Source organism: Calidris pugnax, unplaced genomic scaffold (genome assembly GCF_001431845.1).
Source record: "Calidris pugnax isolate Ruff unplaced genomic scaffold, ASM143184v1 scaffold15, whole genome shotgun sequence".
Taxonomy (NCBI): domain Eukaryota; kingdom Metazoa; phylum Chordata; class Aves; order Charadriiformes; family Scolopacidae; genus Calidris; species Calidris pugnax.
Genome location: NW_015090774.1, coordinates 4798315 through 4819772, shown reverse-complemented (window position 1 = coordinate 4819772; position 21458 = coordinate 4798315).

Genomic DNA, 21458 nt, shown 5'->3' with positions numbered 1-21458 from the left:
TAAAGGTCCCTTCCAACCCAAACTATTACGTGATTCTATGGTTCTATGATTTATATGAACCAAATACTTTTCATTTAGTTAGGAGCAGATTTCTTGTACACAGAGCCGCATCTAAATAGTATTGTTAGAGATGAAAATGAAGAAAGAGACACTGGTGTCATCTGGTGAAAGGTAGTAACTAATCTTATAATGAGAAAAAATGTAATTTGTAGAATATTGAAATAGCTTCAAACATCTGACCAGGCAGTGCTCAGACATTTCCGCCCTGTCACAAATCATCTTGAGGCAAATAATAAGCATGGATGTTCCAGTAGAACAGTTGACTATTAAAAACTCTAATTGAAAATGGAGCCATAATGCAAATATTTCTGTTCAAAGCCCTAATATGTGTGAAGATGACAGGGCATTAAATATATGTTGTTCATTTTCAGACAGCTTCTGAACAGAAGTGATATACCTGGTCTTTTTGGCATTGCTTTGGTTAGTAAATGTTCTGGCGTGGTAGCCTAGTAATCTGATTGAACAGCACTGATTTCACTATACAGCCATAATATCATGGCTTTTAAAAATTTCCTTGTAATTTTTTTCCTATTTGATATTGATTTTATTGTGAACATATACTGTGTCTTCCTGCAAACTCTCACGTAGCACTGAAAAGTAAAGCACAGACTTAATCTCCATGGTTGATTTATATTATTTATAAAGTCTGGTATAGCATATTTTGTACTAGAGGACCAAGCTATTTCTCTGCCTCTATAGACATTTTTTATGGGCTACGACCTTCAAAATACCATATTTTATAAGACAACACAGTGGTTTATGTAAGTTGATAGACAGACAAATAGATGGGTTTCTATTAATAGGCTGATTGCTGTGACTGAAAAATTTAGTTATGCAAATGAACAGTCTTTTCCTCTCTGCTGAATTAATTATTAAGGAAGAAGAACAGAGGCTGAGACATGAATTTTCAGCAGAGGTATAACTCAATGTTTGCTGATCCTCAGTGGGACTCTGCCTGTCCTCCTGCAGCCGTGTCCATCCTGGCTCTGGAGGTCAGGGGCATTTCCCTCCCGCTCCTTACTTCCAAGACAGGCGCATCGTGTCCTGGAAAGCCTTTTCTGTGATTTCTTTGCAACCAAGCACCACAAATTATATCCACTGCACGTTTTTGTCAACCGAATGGAGGTGAGGACCTGCCTGAAAGCGGCAGGGAAGACTTCAGGCATTTTGTCCCTCCAGATTGACTGAGAAAGCATTGGATGGTGATGAGGAAAAATTAATCTGGCAGCCCCGGTTAGTTTGGGGTTAAATGAATCAAAGTCAGGCCCGGCTTGCTGGGCTGCTGCTAGGCAACAAGTAACTTTCTGCATTCAGAAGTTCCCCTCTAATTGATTCTTGACACCATTCCCTGTTGGTTTGTATAAATAGAGAGCTGTTGCTGGGGGGAGGAGAGGAAAGCTGGGGTGTGAGTGAGCACCCCCGACTGCCACAGCCTCGCCAGGTGGGTTGAATGTGCAGAGTCCATTCCCGTCGGGGAAGGGGTTCTGTCGCTACAGGGGATGGCAACCACTCAGGATTCATTTTTGATAAGGCAACACCAATGTTAAGGGGGAAAGAAATCTGCAGGAGCCATATGAAATAGTGCAGTATGTCGGCCCTTTAATATGTATCCACCAAACAGACGTCTTTTGCACCCACTTATTCCTTGCTGATAACGTAAGTGACCAACAAAAGAATAGGAGCCAGCCTGCCCTACACAGCTCATATTTGGGAGGCTGCCATAGTGAGTGTAGTGTCAGCACTACAGGTTCCTGCAGGTGGAAGCCTGAAAACACACAGAGGGCAGAGCTGGAGCAGGGATTTATAGGGGCTGGAAATACTGGGAGAGTCAGGCTAATGGAAAAAAAGGGGAAGCTTGCCCGAAGAAGAAAAGCAAGCCCAGCAAGTCTTCGAGTGTCAAAATCCTCTTTTATTGATGGCTCACTTCTGGAGCCTTTATTTTATTGGCTCTATGCCTAACCTTGATAAGATTTTACCCTCACCAACAACTGCAACTCAGGCATTTTAAAGACTGCTTCATGAATTAAACTATTGTTCCTTATAAATAAACTCTAATTCTTTTTTTTTTTTCTCATACATTATTTATTTCCTAGCTCTTTCTTCTGCTGCAGAGAAGTGAAAGGCAGAGAAGGAGGAGTACAGAAAGGAAGAGGGATGTTTCAAAGACGATGGGAAGTACACGATTGTTTTTTGACAATGGTGAAAATTCCCTTTCATGACACAGAGGTAATTGGCAGATGTTGCATGTTTAGATCCCGAATGCACATGCTAAAAGTTGCATGATATTCTTACATTACTTCCTTTTTGGTATGATAGAAAAACATGCACTATTAACACTCTTTCTATATATTTCCATATTTTCTTGCAGCTGTCAGGGGGTATTTCTTTCTTCTTTGACATCCTCTTTGAAGTGCTGTGTTGCAATAATGCTGATATTATGCTGCTCAGGTAAAATGTTTCCCTATGCATCTAGGAGGGTTGGGGGTGAAAATAAATGGTTTTTCAGAAATGTATCAGTTTTGAAGCATGTTGAATGATAATGAAGAACACTTTGGATTTTCAATACCTTTAAACAGGGTTACATTACTATGTTGAGGGAGTTGCATTTAATTGCTAATGACCATATTCATCCCCTGGCTAGATGAGATGGAACTATTGCCACTAAGCACTACACTATATTTCTCATAGTTTCATTTATAAATCATTAGCTATTCCATGCATATTTACATGTTGGAAAGACTGCATTAATATATTTTGGCATGCCTTTCACATATGCTGTTACTGCATTTTTTGATATCTGCTTACCTCTCACTATGTTGTTTTTTTTTCCCTTAACAGCTACAAAATCTATTTAAAGAACAAATAAGAATTTTCTTTTTATTAGAATTGCATATTGTCTGTGTATGGAAAAAGACAGAAAAAACAGGGGACCTGACTAACATACATTAATTTATAATAAGTGTATCCTGGTACACTTACCCTTTTCAAAAAAGAAAAGGATTCCAAAAGTATTTAGGCAAATTTAAATCCTGACCTCTGCTGTTTGCAATTCCTCATGGAACAGCACAAGTGAAATGCGCTACCCAAGGGAGCAATATGGAGCTGAAAAAAACTCAAACTACTGTATTTGTTCCTTTTTATTTTTAAATTACATCTAGTTGTCTCTTGAAGCAAAGGAGTTGTGCTGCCATTTCACGCAGGTTTCCAAGGAGAGCTGAATAAGTTCTTCCAAAACCACGTCTGTTTTCAGATTTAGACCTATTTTATCTCTAAATTTATATAGAAACATATATTGCATATAATCTAATTTACACTACCTGTTTGTTCAGAAGTGCCTGGCAGTTGGAGCAGTACTCTTAAACTAACCTTTTAGGGCTCAATTGGCCCTGAGCTCTTCATAATTTCTGAATATTTAGGATTCGCTTCGTAATAGATGCTTATCTGTGTAGTAATGCAAGTTACTTTTGCAGAGACAGAACACATGACAAAAAGCCAGTGGGCTGCTGACTCCCTCATGGGAAACCTGGGAAGCCCTTCAGGGAGATACAAGGATTCATCTCTGGTATAATTACAGGGACTCCTTAGAGAGTGCACATGTGAGACCAATTAGTCACAGTGTGTGCATTCCCATTGCAATATTTTTCTGTCTCATCTCTCTACCACCCGTTGCCACTTTTTGCAGTAGCTTTTCAGTCTTTAGAATAAAATTTGTAAACCACAACACAGAGATTAATTCAAAATTAGGTAAAATAAGTTTAATCTCACATAGGAGGTGAACATGAACACCCCAATCATGCCTGATGAACTAAAGCACATCTACACATGCTTTAAAAAAGGATTTTAATCGTGGACAGTCTTTGGCAAGATTAACTAAAGAGGAGACAGCCACTGTTGCCAGTGATGTCTTGCCCCTGTTTACCTTGTTTTAGGAAGGAAAATACAAGTTAACTGCAATATCAATTTTCTCTAATCATTCTGTGTTGTTAAATAATGTTTCTGTTAAAAGAATAACTATTCTATTGTTATTATTAAAATATTGATGTACTGCAATAAAAAGTTAAATGATGACTTAAATGTACCAGAGAAGTTTTTAGCTCTCCTTTTATATTGAATCTTAAATAGAGAGTAATTGCAATGATGACTTTTAGTAACCTTAACTTAATGAAGGAATTGTGGTTGTCTGCATTTGGAATTCTTACAAGGCAATCATGTAATAGATAATAATATCTACTGGGTTCTAACTTCACTCTATAGGCATTATTTATGACTGCTGCTGGCAAAGCAGTTACTCCATTTTCCAAGCCAAGCTGCAGTGAAAATTTTGGCAGCAATCAAAGAAGAGCCTCCAAAAATATGTAAGTGAAATAAGTAAGATTTCAGTCTTTTAGACATTATCAACTGGAAAAGGTGAACAGACAAACTGTTACTTTTATTAATTTCTTTACACTGTCACTTGTTCTTTTGGATTTTAACACTAAGGTAGGGAAGGTAAAGTGCGAAGGTAGATAACTTCCCTCTGATTTAGACCAAGATTGTCTAAGTTAATCATATTCTTTCAATACTACAACTTCTTATTTCATTGGTGTTGGAGAGGCTTTATTTATTACATAAGACTAAAATCTACGTATTTGTGATCCTTCACCACTTTGGCCTTACCCTGGTGCTACAGGTCTCAGTAACAAGCATTTCTGAGAGTATCCTTAGGAGCGTTGTCAGGCAGCTTCACCTCATGTCTCAGCATGCCACCCAGGAAGAACAGGTTCCCTTGTGCCTTGGCACTGCCTACGCAAGCGATGAGGGAGCAGTCAGGAATATCTGGCCCAGCCATTCCCAAAAGAGCCACCATGAGGATCTGACATCTGCCGACCAGATAGGGAATATGGACTCAAGCTGAAGGGAGCACCCAAGATGTGAAGTCAGACCTGTCCTCTTTTTGCTCTTTTTGGCTTGTGTCCAGAAGGATAACGAGCCTGGCATTATGCTAGGTGCTCCCTGGCTTGAATGCCTGCAAGAATCACATCAACCACGACAGCCCTGTGGGCACCTGGCCTTTCCCCCATGTCCTTCTAATGCCAATTTCCCTTGTGCTGTCAAGTTAATGGTTAATGTCATCTGTCTATGAGACCCCTGCCAGAGAGGATATCATCCTGCCCAGAAGCCTCACAGCTATGCAGATGAAACAGAGTACAGTAAAGAAGGACTAGATAAATATTTCATGCTTGCTGCAATGTGATTTTTGAGCAAACACGGTTTCATAAAAGCAAGAGAAGGATGAGTCAGCAACTGATTTTATAATCAGTTTTGGAGTTCTTTAAAGAACTGTCTGTTATTGGTGTAAGGGTATGATAATTTCAGAGTCTGATATCCAGCATAGTAAGGAGATATTTGAGGCAGGGTGCCCGCATCTTTTAGAAATCTCAGGGACAGACATGAGGACTCCCACAACACCAGAACAACTACTAAAGATTCATGGAAACTAAGTTCACAGGAAGCAAAGAAAAAGAATACAACAATATATTGCCAAACCAGTGCCTATCATTTGCCAGGCCCCAGCAACAGCAATGACACAAAGCACATTGTTTAAGCCTAACCAAACTCATGGACATCATGGACAGCAAGTTGAGATCTAACAACCTGCCCACCCTTTCTCAACTCCGTTATATTTTTCCTTGTCTGTCAAATAAGTAAGTAGAACATAAACCCTTTAGGAGTAATGCTGGTGGTCACTACAGAAAGCACACTACGACAAGCAAGACAGAAGTCTTAGAATAGATGGAGTTGTGCAACAGCAAAGGTACTAAAGGTGGGAAAAACAGGCACGAGTAAGTGGAAGGAGAAAAGTCAGCAGACAGATGAGTTTGCTTCTTCAAAGTTTAAAGAAAGTGTTTCATTCTAAACAGGATATTGATCAGCTAGTTTTGGGGTGGGAGAGCTGGTTTTTGAAGTATGAACTTGTGTATTTGCAACAGAATTTCCAGGCTATTAAGAAGTAATTATCATTTGTGTTGACTGTCACTGTGTAATTGTAAAAAGTTACCAACCAAAAGTGTGGGAGATTAAATATCTTCAATGACAATATCCCTTGCTAAAGAAAAAATTATGTTTGCCTTGCCCACTAATCATCTGCCAAAAAGTAGTTTGCATTGGAAATGTTCCATTTTTATGCTAATGATACTTGACAGTAACTGAGATTTCAGCACTGGGACCTATATAAGCACCTCGGGAGAAATTCAGAATTGTCTTAGGCAGAGCTGGGAGAATGTACAAAATATTATTTTTAAGGAACAAGGTTATGATTTGGCTATTTTTTTAAATAGAACTGAAACTACCCATATACTGCATAAAATAATCTAAAGCTACATGTAATACTGGAGATGAAATCAAACCTTAGGGCCTTCGTTTCTATTCATTTCCACTATTTCTAATGGACTCTGTGGAACTACAGTAATGTATAAACTGTTTGGAGAAATAATAATTATAGTATTAAGTATTAAATACAATTAATAGTTTAGGAACAAACAACTTCTTTTAATGAAAAATAATTACTTGGAAAAGACATTTTTTTCTGTATACCATTAGGACGTAAGAAGTATAGTTGACAGACATAAAATATGCAAGGAGAATCACAAAAATAGATCATCTTTTGTAGTGTTCACATTTTAGAAAGAAAACCAAAAGATGTTGATGAAACAAGTTAAAAAGCAAAGGAAATATTGTTTACATTCCTTCAAAAATTTTCCTCTGCTTTTCACATTTTGGGTGTTCAAAGTCAGGAATGCTAAAATGGCATAAGAATATATGTCAGTACTGAGTCAGATCAAATGCACATCTAATCCAATATTTTGTCTCTAACAGGGGCCATAGAGATGCCTAAGGAAAAATGAAAAAACAGCATGTGCGATATGATGCTTCACAAACATGAAAGCGATTTACTTTCATTGCTTAGGGGTCAGTATATCTCAAAAGCTGTATTTTATTCCTCAAATAACGTTACCAAAACAATTAGAATTGTACTCAGAGAGGAAATTGATGTAGGATAAAGAGTTCCCACTAAGTAACAAATACTTTTGCTTATCAAACACCTGTTGTACTTTGTAAAATATGCATGCCATTGTTATAAAAACAGGTACCTTTTATAGCTATACATGAAAATTTAATATAATTCACAGATTATCATTGACATTATCTTTTATTCCCATTATTGAGGTTGAGAACTATCAAACTAAAAGTTCAAGCAACAGTAAATATCTTTGTAATATTAATGATCTCAACATCACAGATATCTGCTTTCCATGAATCTTGCTTGATTATAATATAAACTGAAAGCATGATAAATGTTGGTACTGAATAGAAGAAGGGGTACTGCGCCAGATGCGCTACTGCTACTAACATAATCTTTCTCTTATTTTTGGTTGCTCTACTCATGGCACATCGGCCGTTCTGGACTTTGTATCCAGAGATTACTCCTGCTGTTGTCCTGGCACACAGAGAGGTGTGGGTGGAGAGCATGAGCACGGTCTCTCCTACTGCCTACTTCTCTTCTGTTGCCTGCTGGCAACTTCACACTCAGCAGACAGCCATGGATCAAAAAGAGCTTCTCTGTTTAGGGAAGCTGATCCCTATTTCATATTCACATCCCAGCATGTGCTCAGCTGGGTCTGTCTTATGGTTTGCAGAGATTTTAACCGGTTCTTCACCTCATTTTTTGGCTAGGTTGATCTGAGAGCTCAATATGTTTACAGGTCTTGCCTCCCTTTTCTCAGCAAAGCTGCACCAAACTGCTAAGTCTGTTTTCTTCTAATTTCAGTATTTATCAAGATTTGAAGCAAATGGATGCCCGTCTTGCAGGAGATAACATCACCACCAGGTCCACATGTCCCCCACGTGAACAACCATTGATGTAAGTTTGGAGAGGAGCAGTACAAATGGAACGGATGGTTCTGAATCCCCAGCAAGCAGTGTGTGTGCTATGTTCATGTTGAATTAAGAGACCTTTCAAATGGGGAAGGCAGCTGAGTAGTGGTCCTAAATTACTAATAGATACCTCTAACAGCTAATGGAAAGAGAAACAATTCAGCATGGTTTAGTAAATGTTACCCTTCTCAATAACAAAATAACGCATTTCTTCATTTTTTACAGTTCTTTCTTCCAGGCATTTACTATAACCTTCTTCTGTGTTAATTCAGAAAATGAACAGGTAAAATTAATATTTATCCAGTAGTAGCAAGTCTTTCAGTGTATGGAAATGAGCGTGAAGAGAAAAAAACTATGCAATAAGCGGGTTATATCTGGTATAAAGACCACTTTGTCATCTCAACATGTAATTTATTAATTTCAGATGGTTTATTTTTAAATATGACTGCCCAAGCTAGTAATAATCTTTACTATATCTACATATAGGTGTGTGAAATCTTTGCCCTTTGGCTCCTAAGAAGGTGACTTCTGTTTCAGCTGTCAAAGCATAATGCTAACAACAGTCCTTTACTTTGATATGATAACTTTTTTTGAAATTGATCTGAAAAGGCAATGAATTGTATACTCAGAATAGCACAATTACTACTTTGAAAACAGTCAATCCTCTTCTTGAAAAATTTTTCGTCAGGTAGCAATATTTAAGTGAGAGGTATAATATTATCTGGTTTCCAAACCAAGGCTACTTTGTAGAGCTAATTAATGACTGTGAAAACGTAAAAGGTCTGTTATGTATCCACCATTAAAAAAATTACTTGCAAAACATGTAAAACATGCACAAAGAAATAATCTTTTTTTTTTATCTGAAAGAATATTTTTGTTGAAATATAGACACATCACAACACAAGGTGCACATGCAGCAATAGTATTTCATGTAGTGATAATATTTTGCTTTGCATAAGGTGAGAAAAAGAATGATTTCACCATCATGCATTACTTTCAGGACAGAAGCTCTTCTGTGGTCATTTTATAAGTATTTGTGCTTTCTTTGTCTAAATAGCTATAGGATTTCATAAGGTTTAAGTAGTATCCTGAAATATTTCTGAGATTTGTGAGCTTACTGGAATTGACTTGAGTATTAGAAACTGCCACAGCAAAATATACTCCATATACAACAAATATTTGCTGAGTTAGACTTCTAGCAAAACAGCAAAATTGAGGTGTGTTTGTAGTATATCAGCCTGCAGTTAACAACATGTTTGGGAGACACTCAAATGATGTAGAGGAGATGGCTGGTAGGAATAATAGCTTTGGCAAAGCTGATACAAAAGAAGTGCCAAATAACACAGATAACCTCCCAGCACTAAATAAATCTGAGAAACTGAATCTGAAATTGTATTTTTTTTTCCTCCCATGCCTTCCCAAAATGTAATGATTACTTCCTATTAAAAGCTTGTTCTCAGCTATTATCACTCAGCAGAGCTGTTCTGAAGTGATTGCTGATAATACCATTTACCACCTGAGAAACTGTTCCTTTTATGCACCTAAAGATTTCCATGTAGCAGAGATAGAATTTGGTTTGCCCAACTTTCAGCTGCAAAATAGACAAACATTTGATTTGTCAGGGGTAACTTTCAAATACACTGTGATGCTTGTCCTTGCTCCCATATAAAAAAAGAATCTACAGCTACTCCAAATGAATACAACTATAAGCTTATATTTTACTTCAGGGTATCCTGACTTACATAAGCCACAGAAAATCTTTTCTGTTTCTCAAAGGGGAAAATCTGGAATCAAGATCTTTCCATTTCTGCTTCTCTAGGGACCTTCCAGCGCAAGTCTTTTCTGTCTTTCATGTCTCCCCACCTTCCTGTCTCCTTGTTGTTCGTCTTTCTTTCTTTTTTCCTTTCTAAACTCCTCTCCCTTCCCTCCATCCTCCCCTCCATCCTTCCCTTCCCTCTCTCTCCTTCCCTCAATTTCTCTCTTTCTGCCTCCATTTCTCCTTCTATTTCTCTCTTTAACATTCTTATTTCCTTGCCTCTCTTCTTTCTCTTTGTCATTCTTTTTTTTCACTCTTCTTTACTCTTTCTTCCTTCTTGTTTTTCCTTACTTTGTTTCTTTTTTTTCCTACTGCTATTCATGGAGGAAAATAGAACCTGAGTCTCAGATGAAGTTATTGTAATTGAATAACCTTCATTAGTCTCAGTATTATTTTCTTGGCAAAAGAAAGACTGCATCATTGTCGTTAGAGATCCTCTTAGTTGTTCTTCTACTGCTGTAATTAAGATATCATGTCTGGCATTGCCTATGAAGGTCTTTTCAGAAATTTTTAAGGAAAAAACAAAGGGGGGATCTGAATTTAAAAGATCCCTGTACCTAAGCTAAGAGACAGAGAACTAAGGTCTGTAGCTGTTAATGTATCTTTTCTACCACTTTTGCAGCCTTTCTGCAACTCAAAGACTGGAGAGTATAGCGGCCTTCCAGTACCTAAAGGGGACCTACAGGAAAGATGGAGTGGGACTGTTTGTCAGTGTAGTGATAGGACAAGGCGTAATAGTTTCAAACTAAAAGAGAGTAGATTTAGATTAAATATCAGGAAGAAATTCTTTACTGTGAGGGTGGTGAGACACTGGTAACAGGTTGCCCAGAGAAGTTGTGGATGCACCATCCCTGGAGGTGCTCAAGGCCAGGCTGGATGGGGCTTTGAGTAACCTGGTCTAGTGGGAGGTGTCCCTCCCCATGGCAAGGGGGTTGGAACGAGGTGATCTTTAACGGTCCCTTCCAATCTATGATTCTATAATATCAGGAAAAGTTTCTTCACCAAAAAGGTTGTCAAGCATTGGAACAGGCTGCCAAGGGAAGTGGTTGAATCATCATCCCTGGAGATATTTAGAAGACATGTAGATGTTGCGCTTAGGGATATGGCTTAGAGGTGGACTTGGCAGTGCTAGGTTAATGGCTGGATTTGATCTTATAGGTCTTTTCCATCCTAAGTGATGATATTACGAGGAAAGGCTCAAGGAGCTGGGACTCTTTAGCCTGGACAAGCGAAGACTGAGGGGAGACCTTATTTATGTTTATAAGTATCTAAAGGGTGAGTTGAAGGATGTTGGAGCCGGACTCTTTTCAGTGGTTTCCAGCGATAGGACAAGGGGCAACAGGCTCAAGCTGGAACATAGAAAGTTCCATTCAAATATGAGAAAAAACCTTTTTATGGTGAGGGTGACGGAGCCCTGGAACAGGCTGCCCAGGGGGGTCGTGGAGTCCCCTTCTCTGGAGATCTTCAAGACCCACCTGGATGCAGTCCTGAGTAATGTGTTCTAGGCGTTCCTGCTTTAGCAGGGCAGCTGGACCAGATGATCTCTAGAGGTCCCTTCCAACTCTGACAATTTCGTGATTCCTTGATATTATCCTATATATTTGTCATGGATGTTCCATTGAGTTTGTGGGTGGGTGTGATGTGGTGGGCTTTTGTGGTTTTTGTTTTGTTGTTTTTGTTTTGTAGTTGTTGGTTTTTTGGTTTTGGGGTTTTTTTGGGTTTTTTTGAGGTTGGACTCGATGATGTCAGAGATTCCTTCCAATCATGGTGATTCTGTGATTCTGTGATCTTGTACTATGACTAATTATATGGTTGTCAAGTAATTTAAGGATGACTTAAATTAATTCCTTTTTTTTTCTATATTTTGTGAAATAACAAGCGTCCATATTTTTCTTTTCAAAATATTGCAGTTAGAGAATGCCCCAAAATAATCTAAAAAATATTTTGCATTCATACAAAACAATTTCTGTAAATACCCAGCTTGCTGAAAGTGTAGCTGCAACCCTTACATGGAAGTGCTTGGATTAATGCATCACTAAGGAACAATTCAGCTGTTAATGAAACATTTTCATCCGTACATCCGAAGAATAAGATGGTCAAGTAATATCAAATGAGTCAGTGAACCACCTACACTAACTACCAGGTCAGCAGTCTACAGGTGAAATACTTGTAAAAGCTTTTGAACTACCTACCCTCCCTAGTGCCTTCTGTGAGCATAACGCAAAGAAAATGTCATGTTTTGTCCCTTATGACTCCAACATTTTTTTTAAAGTTAGGAATTCACTTAGTATATGATATGCATTTAACATTATAAAGTTTTATTTTATTACTTGAGACGTAGGAAACCTGTAATAAAATCAAAATCCTGCAAAATATGTACTGAATTTAATGCGATAAATCCTGTTTGTAGATGACGAGACATGTCACATATTTGCTGATTTGTTTTGTTTTGTTTTACCATTTGGAGGTTATTTACAGTCAAACTAAAATAACAAACCCAGGCCTCATCCAACCTCTGTTCAGATCCCTTGAAATAGATTTTAAACCCTTCGTATTTTTTCCCTCCATTTAGGCATCTTGAATACTGCATCTTGACTGGACTTGCAGAAAGCCCTCCGGTCCATCCCCCATGCCCCACAGCAGGAGCAGCTATACCCCGTGTCAATCCTGACAGATGTTTGTCTCTTATTCTTACTCACCCCAAGTGACAGTGACTCTACATCCCCAGGCACTCTGTTCTCATGTTATTCTGCGTTTGCCTTTGGAGTTTTTCCTAAATATCTAATCTAAGTGTCCCTTGCCACAGTTTAAACCCATTATTTCTTCTCCTACCCTCTAAGGAGATAGAGAATAGATTAATTACTCTTTTTTTGCTTTCAGTTGTCCTTTAGATATCTAAAGTTAGTTATCATACCTCTCCCTTGTCTTCGTTGTCTCCTCAGGAAAGGCATTGTTATTTAGCATCATTGCAAAATGGGGAGGCAATATTTTCTGGTAATATTTATGTAATTATTGTCAAGGGAATAGTCTTTCTACTGTATCATCTTCCAGCGGTATTTGCAATGGGATTATGTTAGGAGAAATGACAATACTGTTCCTTTTTGTAGTTCTATGGGAATAAAAAGAATAAAATGGTCTAATGGGAACAATTGCAAGAGAGAGAACTGTTCAATGAGTATTTGGGCTGCAGCTGGCTGAGAGTTTCTCTTCCAGTTAAACAATACTCCTTGTCTCACTCCGATTGCTGCTTGTGGAACAGGTTGGGAAGGGGAACTTGTGGGGTCAAAAGAAAATGTAAGGGCAACGTTTTACATGTGAGTGTGTGTGGGCATGGGCATGTGCCGGGGAGGATGCTCTGAAAATGCTTCTGAAAATGTTTCCTGTTCAATGCATATAGTCTTGTCAAGTCTTTGTGTCACTGGGAAAGAGTAGTAACTACAAGGAGAATATTTCTTTCTGCTGACTGATTCTTTGGCACCTGAAACAACTTCTTTGCTCCGTCACAGTCTCCACTCATTTTGACTTCGGCATTTTTCCACTGCCACTTGGGATATATGGCCTCTCCTCTAGGATAGCAGTGTCAGCAGCAGCCAGGGAAACCTGAGCATGTTTGCCCCTGTTCTGTGCTGTCGGAAAAAGACACCTTTTGTCCCATCCTGTTACAGCTTTGACTACAGTGCAGAACTCCAAGGTGAAGCCAGAAGTAATTTTTGCATCACTATTTTCTTACTTTTCACCTGCCTGTATTGTTTAGGGGAGTCCATTATGGTCACATCACATGTGCCTCCATGATGTCATGTGTGGGATATCAAAAGACCTCTGTCTGATGAGGATAGTGATTGTTATGAGGACATGTGAGCTCCTATGTTGTCTACAAATCTCGAGTCTTTAGTCTTTGCTTAACTTTAATATTTATGTTTCCAAGATGTTTTGCAAGGACCTCTCAAGATCTCTCCTGATCTTTATTTCGCAGAGCTCATTCTTCACATTTCTTGAAATCTAGACCCAGCTATATGTTTCTCTGCAAGTTGAGTCAATGAGTCATAGCGGCCTTACCTTATCTGATTTATAATTGTTATTACTTAATGATCTTGAAAGTGGTAAAATTAAAATGATAATAAAGTAAACACCATACAGAGCTTAAACTCAGATACTCAGTTTTAGTAATTTTACATTACAGAATATAATGGTTTGTATAATTCTTTCTGATATACAAGTACCATAGCAGCATTTGGCATTTATAATAATTTTTAGAAGAAATTTTACTTACAGCTAATTTGCAAACTGATGCAGAGGGATGCCAGAGCTTATTCCTTAATTTGTAAGTAGGACATGGACTGCTGGGATTTTAGAGAGCTAATATCAAACTGAAAAACAGAATCACATTTAGACACCTATCTCCCTCTCTTCTTTAAGTGAAATACATAATCCACTATTAAGTCTCTCTTGGAATTATGTACCTCAAAGGAGAATACCAAAAACCTGCACACAGGAACTACCTGCAAGAAATTCTTGGCACAGATCCATTCTGAAATCTTGCACTTGCCTTCTTCTATATTAACTCCTAACCTCAGTGGGCTTCTTGCATATGCCTCTTTTTCCTCATGGAAAAATGTTGTTGCAGCATTAAAGGCATCACTCAGGCACCATAGTGAAGCAAACATTGGACTATATGATGATGCATATTTCTTAATTCTCAGTTTGCTGAGTTAGTTAGTTGTTTTAAAGCCATTAATCAGGGAGTGCTGTATTTGTGCCTGTGTCCTAGTGCAATTTGTAACTCATGAAGCATTTTTCTTGGAGACAACCTTGTAGTCCTAATGTAAATATCACATGTAAAATTATTTTCAGCCATTTTCCACCTATTGCTCAGAATGCAAATGGTTATGGAAACTTGAGATTTTCCATAAAGCCCCTTGATAACTGCACTTGACTGTGTTGCTTTCTGTAAGGGTATAAAATAGTATCCTAACAAGATTTTATGGCTAATTTTTCATGGTAATTATGAAATGTATTTACCTCACCACAGTATGTTTGAAATCGTATTTAAAGATTCATAGGGTGTTTATTCAGTTCCAGTAACAATTTCGCTTTCCACACAGCAGCAAGTCATACTCATAAAAGCAAGACTCGTTTTAAACTATTGCCAGTGCACCAAATAAAATTTATGAGCTTGGAAATGTGTTTAGAGTTTGAATGTTTCTTATGTCTCTTAACCAAACTAAATGAAAAACATTTCCACTAATGTATACAGTCATCTATATGTTCAAAAAAGATCTCAAAGAAGATAAAGGCCTTTCTTGAACCTCATCTATTTTGATAAGAACCAAAAGAAATAATAGTTTATCACCAGATTTTTGTTTTATTGTCTTTGTAAGAAGCAAATCTTCAAAATGGGAAAGTCAAACTTTTGGTGCTCCTAATTGCCTATTAGGCTGGCATTAGTCTAGACCTAGAGCTTGTGCCATCATTAGGAGCCTGTGTCCTTTTCTGCCAGAATTGTCATATCTTAAGGTGGTAGCCTAACAAAAGCTAGTCCATTAGTCCACAATAAAGTTGAAGGTCATTGTTATCAGACTTGGAGATTCATTTGAGATCAACTGAAGTTCAAGCATAGATCTGAAACACAGTAATAAAAGCAAACTGTTGCACTAGTTTATAAAGTCCCATTGACTTGGAACTTTGCCTTTTCTAGTCTTCTGCTACAATTTTTTGGTTGCTGAAGTCAGAAACTAAAGAGTGAGTGCAGTTTGCAGAATACAGCTGCTTTCTGCCCAAAGGAGTGAATGATGGATGGGTAAGTGCAGATATATAAAATGTTTATTTTTCTTGAATATAAATGCCTAAATTATGAAATGGAAAAAAAAAGAAAAGAAGCATAGCATATTTTTTAGCTACATTAGCTGACTTAAAAAATCTCAGTTCCCACTTTCCTTGAAATAAACCACTTTATAGAATCTGTGGGTCAAATATCTGAGGGCATATCCAGTACTTTTCTGTGCTAATGTGCATATTTGGTACTTAGGTTAGTTGTCTGTTAACACATCAGAAAAAGCTTTTCTTCTGCTGTGATGCACCTCACCACTGTTGCACAATGAGAATTGTATTTGATTTCAGTATCTTTTTGAAGCTACATGCAGCATCTGTTCCTCCTGTTCTCATTCTCTGTCTCAAAATTCCCATGGAATCTGCTGTAATTGTTCATCAGACTTCCCAAAGCTACATTTAATGTAAAACAGCTCCATTAAATATCACTCATCTATTGGAAATGAATCTATTATACAATCCATGTGTAATGTATGGCTGAGTCTAAATTAATAACTCTTTCCATGCACAACAATAAACTTTAGTATAATTAGTTTCTTTATATAATATACAGAATTTACCATTGTATCATATCCATGCAACTGTTCAGGTTAGCAGTAGAAATAACCCAAACCTGAATTCATGTTGATAACTGCTCACTGCCAAGGGCAGACACCTGGAAATGAGAGGATTCAGACTTTATTTCAAGTCAGCCTCTGAAATTTTCATGGTATTAGGCTACTCTTAACATCTATGCCGTAATTTTGCAGTATGTAAAAAAGGGATAATGATGCCTGATAAGCTCTTTGGAAGCATGTGGAGTTTTTATTTTACTGTAAATTATATTGTTGCTATTCAAGGAATAAACCTACCCTATGGAACTGCAAAGGAGCTTCAAAGAACATGGAACATGAATGAGAGGATTTTAAGAGTCCCAGACTGAAAGTAAATTAAACTTTCAAAGCTTTGCACCCTGTCTGGGGCTTGCATATCAGGCATGAGAAGGAAAGCCATGAAATACCTTCTCTAGGCCCATCAAAGGCATAGGCAAATGGGATCCAGATCTTTCATCACAAAGATCTGCAAATGAAGAGGATGTCACACAACTTGGGCTGTTTGAGCATTGCTAGAGAAGTTTTTGGTTGCTTGGCTGCTTAGTTTCATTAACTACAAGAGAGCTACAACTTACTGTAATTTACAGGTACAATCCCCTGTGTAACTGAATCTTGTACAGAAAAAAATACAAATATCCAGATCCCTCCTCCTAACCCCCTAAAAGAAAACATGAAAAATAGAATCATAAATCTTCACATAAAATGATCTGAAACTTTACATGAAGTTGGAAGCAACTCAGCAGCATGCCTCAGCACTGGACACACAGTAGCATATCTTTAATACTTGAATCTTAGCAAAACGAGATACTACTAACCCAGGTGGGTTTTTAACTTCCTTTCATTCACTTTGTTACTTAGGTCTACAAAAGCTGAAAGGAAATAAAGAACTATGCCTGAAAATGACATTTCTTCTTACTCATCGCTAGACTTCTATACAGTCCACGTCTGACACACAGAGAAAACAATGGAGTGGAATGGAATGACATAAGAAGTGATAGAGGCTCTTATGGCCCCTGGGTAAGAGCAAGTAGTCAAACTGTGAATAGACTGCAAATATAAAGACTACCAGAAAGTCCTAATTTATCTAAACAAGGAAAATTTAGAAAGTATCTATCTGATACTGAAATGCCAGGGGAATGCTGGTTACCTAAAAGAGATTCATTTTGTTCCTTTGCTGTAATTTTTAAGCTGCTGCCTAACAACGTGCTTATCCAGAGCAGAAAACATTTGACAATGACATCTAGTAAAGAATGTTGGCAGTGCATATTGTGGAAAGTATATGGACATCTTAGGTAAGTAAAAGGATAGACTTTACAAGAAGCATACAAAAAAATTAACAAAAAAAAATATAAAATGACCAGTTCTGTAAATGTGAGTATACTTGATTTTTATTTTCTGTACAGAAATTATGCAGATTCATAGTGTGTCAGCCAGACATCAAGGGGCATTTAATTCCAAATATAAGTGTGGGGAGGGGGGGGTTAGTATTTTTTAAAATTCTAACTTCCCTGAGAAAATTGCAGATTTTCATATCCTACCAGCTCAATGTTACAATTAGACAGTAATATATGGGAAATCATTTAGACTTTTAGTCTTCCAACTCTGTGTTTAGCTTCTCCCACCATTTTGAGAAATATCTGCATTAGTGGTATTAAAAGCATACTCTTATTAAATTATCTTCTTATTCGGTTTCAACATCCTTAATATTATCAAAAGCAAAGAAACAGTAGAAATGTCTTCAGCCTTAAGGCTAGGGCATGGATAGAACCATCTTGAATCAAAGCCTTTGAGACTCTTCTCATTTATTTCAGTGGACTCTGTTTGAAGAACTGTATCCAGAAGGATCTGTGTATCTCTGAGTGACAATCCTTGTCACAACAAGGTTACAGCAGATAACTGACTGCAATTCTCATTTGCAATGAGTAAGAGAGGCAGGATTAGTCATTCTGACTCTTGCCATCCATCTTTACAGGGGAAGATGCTAATAGAATGAACGTACAAAACATGCATATATTATTACAGCTACCCAAATGAATATCAGTATTAAATTCCCTTGCATTTCCACCACAAGCTAATCAGTCTCAATAAAATTATCTTCATGTGGCTACATTGTATGAAAGAACATTTTTCCAGGATAATTGAAATTTAATTCTTATTTGTGATGAGAATATTTTTTAAGTCATTTCGTGGAAAACAAGCTGTTTTGTGAGTGGGGGAACTAATGGAGCTGCATTTCCACCAGATTCGTGACTTGTCACTTTCCTCCCATTTAAAAAAAATATGTCAGGTCACCTTCTGATACATTTTGTCACCTTTTCTAAACTTCTTCCCAGGATCCTCTGCTTCCTCTCCTGTTTATTTATCTTTCCCCGGACTGTGCTGAGATTGGGTTAGAATTATTCACAGTGGGTAGGCAAGAGGCTTTTAATCAGCTGGCTGATATCTTAATGAAAAGGACTTTTCTTCCTTTCCTCTCTCTTCGCAGATCAGGAATGGAATCCTGCTGAGACCTCCACCCCTTCGTCAGATTTGGCTAAATGGGATAATAAATTAAAAAATTATTAGACGAGGACAGACATAAGATCATAGAAGGTGAAACAGAAATCTCTCTATTCCCTTTTTCACCTGAAACCCAGAGCATGAATGTCATAACCACAAAATGCATCTCCAGGTTGGCTCAAAATAACACAGATCAGTGAAACAATCACTGCGCTAGCCGAATAGGTTGCAAAGCTGGTGCAAGTCTAATGCCCTTCAGCAGAGCAACATTTTAGCTGATGCTCTACAGTTGCATACACACTGCTGTGTCTCCAAAGCTAACCTTGATAAATTTGATCTATACTGGAAGATGGGGAGTATTTTTTTCTTTGAAACTGGACTGTATAAAGAACAGCATGGAGGTATTACGGTGTGCAGGCACCACTAGTATTACCATCAAATACAAGACTCCACCTACTATCCAAGCACCTGAGTGAGGGTTGATCCCTCTTGAGTGGGGTCTTCCTCACACTTTTCTGTATGGGTATATTAAGTTAAGCCTGTTACCGAGAATTAGCTCTTACAAAGGAAGTCCTAGAAATTTCCAGTTTCCTCCTATTTTCTTTAGTGAAAGAATACCAAATATGTCAGACATACCAGAAATGTCAGTCTCTTTCTTTTCTGTCCAGCATACTTTGGTGGTTGTGGGAAAGATGCAGACAGCACATGCAAGCTACATTTTTCTTGCAGCATAAAATAGAATCTGCTTTTTTATCAGCAGATAAAAAAGTTCAGGCAGTACAGTATTAACCATCTTCTCCAAAAATGATGAGAAAGAGATAATTTAGTTTTCTCTTGGGATGCTGTTGTATGTTTTGGTGATCCTCCTTCCTTAAAAGGCTAACCTTGGAATTCAGGGCAGTAATCAAGCTGAGCTTTCAGTAAAAGGGCATAGAAAGCATTCACATCTGAACTTCAACTACATAAATTCATTGCTTTACATTTTTGAAGCTTGCCTATGAATCTCCCAAGCCAGAAAGGTTAAAAAAACCCAAACTTTGTCATCATTATCTCAGATCATTTTCAGTCAAAGTTAAAATACTGTGGCTTCAATCAAACAACAAGTGCGGTATGATGACTCAGAATGGCTTTATCTCACAACAATAAATAATAAAAAATCCCAGTGTAATAAGGAGATGGCTTATTTCTGAGGATCTTGATCTACTGCCTGGGGAGTGACATGCTCAAGTTCCTTTTCTGCCACAGACATACTGTAGGACCTTATGTGAATAATAAACCAGTCTGAACTTTTCCCAGGTATCAGTAGCATTTCTTTGTTTCAAATGAATGTTGCAAGAGAAAAGTAAAATTATTGAAAAGAAAATTGGTTCTTTTTCACCTGAAACCAGGAAAGTCTATTAAAGACGACTGGTGTGCCTGTAGGCCAGGAGTGGGGACCAGGTGCAGCTGTGTGCAGAGATAGAATAATCAAAAAAGTAGGAAGTTTTTACCTCTCTTGGGGCTTATCTGTCAATAATGACTGTCACTTGGATACTTTCAGTTGTGGTGGAAAGTGACTGACAGCTGAATAAAATGACATATTCAGATGGACAATTAAAAATGGCATCTACTTGTGAGGTAAAAGTTTCTGGCTTAATGCTTTTTGCTGTACATTCTGAAAAAATATTTTGGGAAAATCCTCACTTTACTTCTTGGAGGTGGGAGGAAAGCTCAGCACAAGCCTGCAGGAAGAAGAACCAAGCTGCTCACCAGCACTGGAAGGTTCCACAGTGTGCCAAGAAGCCCTAATTGCCTTAAGCAGCCTCACCTGGGACCACAACGCACACACATTCTTCCCATAGGCTTAGGGCACCATTTAAGCTCAGGTGTGCTGCTTTTTCCTTTCCTGAGCTGTGGTATGGGTATGTTTGTCTCTAGCTCTGCCACCTTCCTGGCTGGACCTCGGACCCACCATGTACCTTTGGGTTCTGTGCTGCTCCTGGCTGGACCATCCCCTCACCCTGCCTGTCAATGGCCCTGTCTTTCAGCACACAACTTGGATGCTGCACATCCTGGTAAGTGAGAGCCCAGCCAGTGCTCCTGCTCCTAGGTCATCTGCTCCCAGCCCCATGAGGCAGCCCTGCCTCCTGGCACAGAGGCCCTCCTACATGTGCTCAGTGGGTGCTTTACAGGGGGTAGGGTGTGCACTGTGAATTTTTTCATGGAATATTTTAGCCTTGCTGCTTTGAAGCAGTCCTAGCACAAAGTCTTCTCAGTTTGAGTTGTCTCTGTATGTTTTCCTGTTCAATAATAAGACTGATAATCTAAGCATTATTGTAGTGGTCTATAGTATTACTATTGTTCTGGATGTCTTATGAGCAATGTCAGAGGATATTCTAGTTTTCATTAAAGGAACCAGACTCATGGGAATGAAAGCCTTATGTCCCTGCTGTTCTACCCTATACTTGCCTTGTGAGAGTATCCTGCCCATGCTTCCTGAACTGTGGATCATTAGGAGGAAGCTCAGGAAGACAAAGGCAAATCCCATGTAGCTGCTGGCTCATATCAGCCCGAATAGTTAGAAGATCCTTATGGCTGTGTCTAAGACAATTCAGAGAATCCCTCTGTACATATGTTCTGGACAGCAGGGACAGATGGGGAAACAGAAAATGTTCTCCAGTTCTGTCAGTGAACCATGACCAAGTTCACATACTCACAGATCAGGCCATGAAACTGTTCTCAAGACTTGACTTAATTTATTCACCACTACC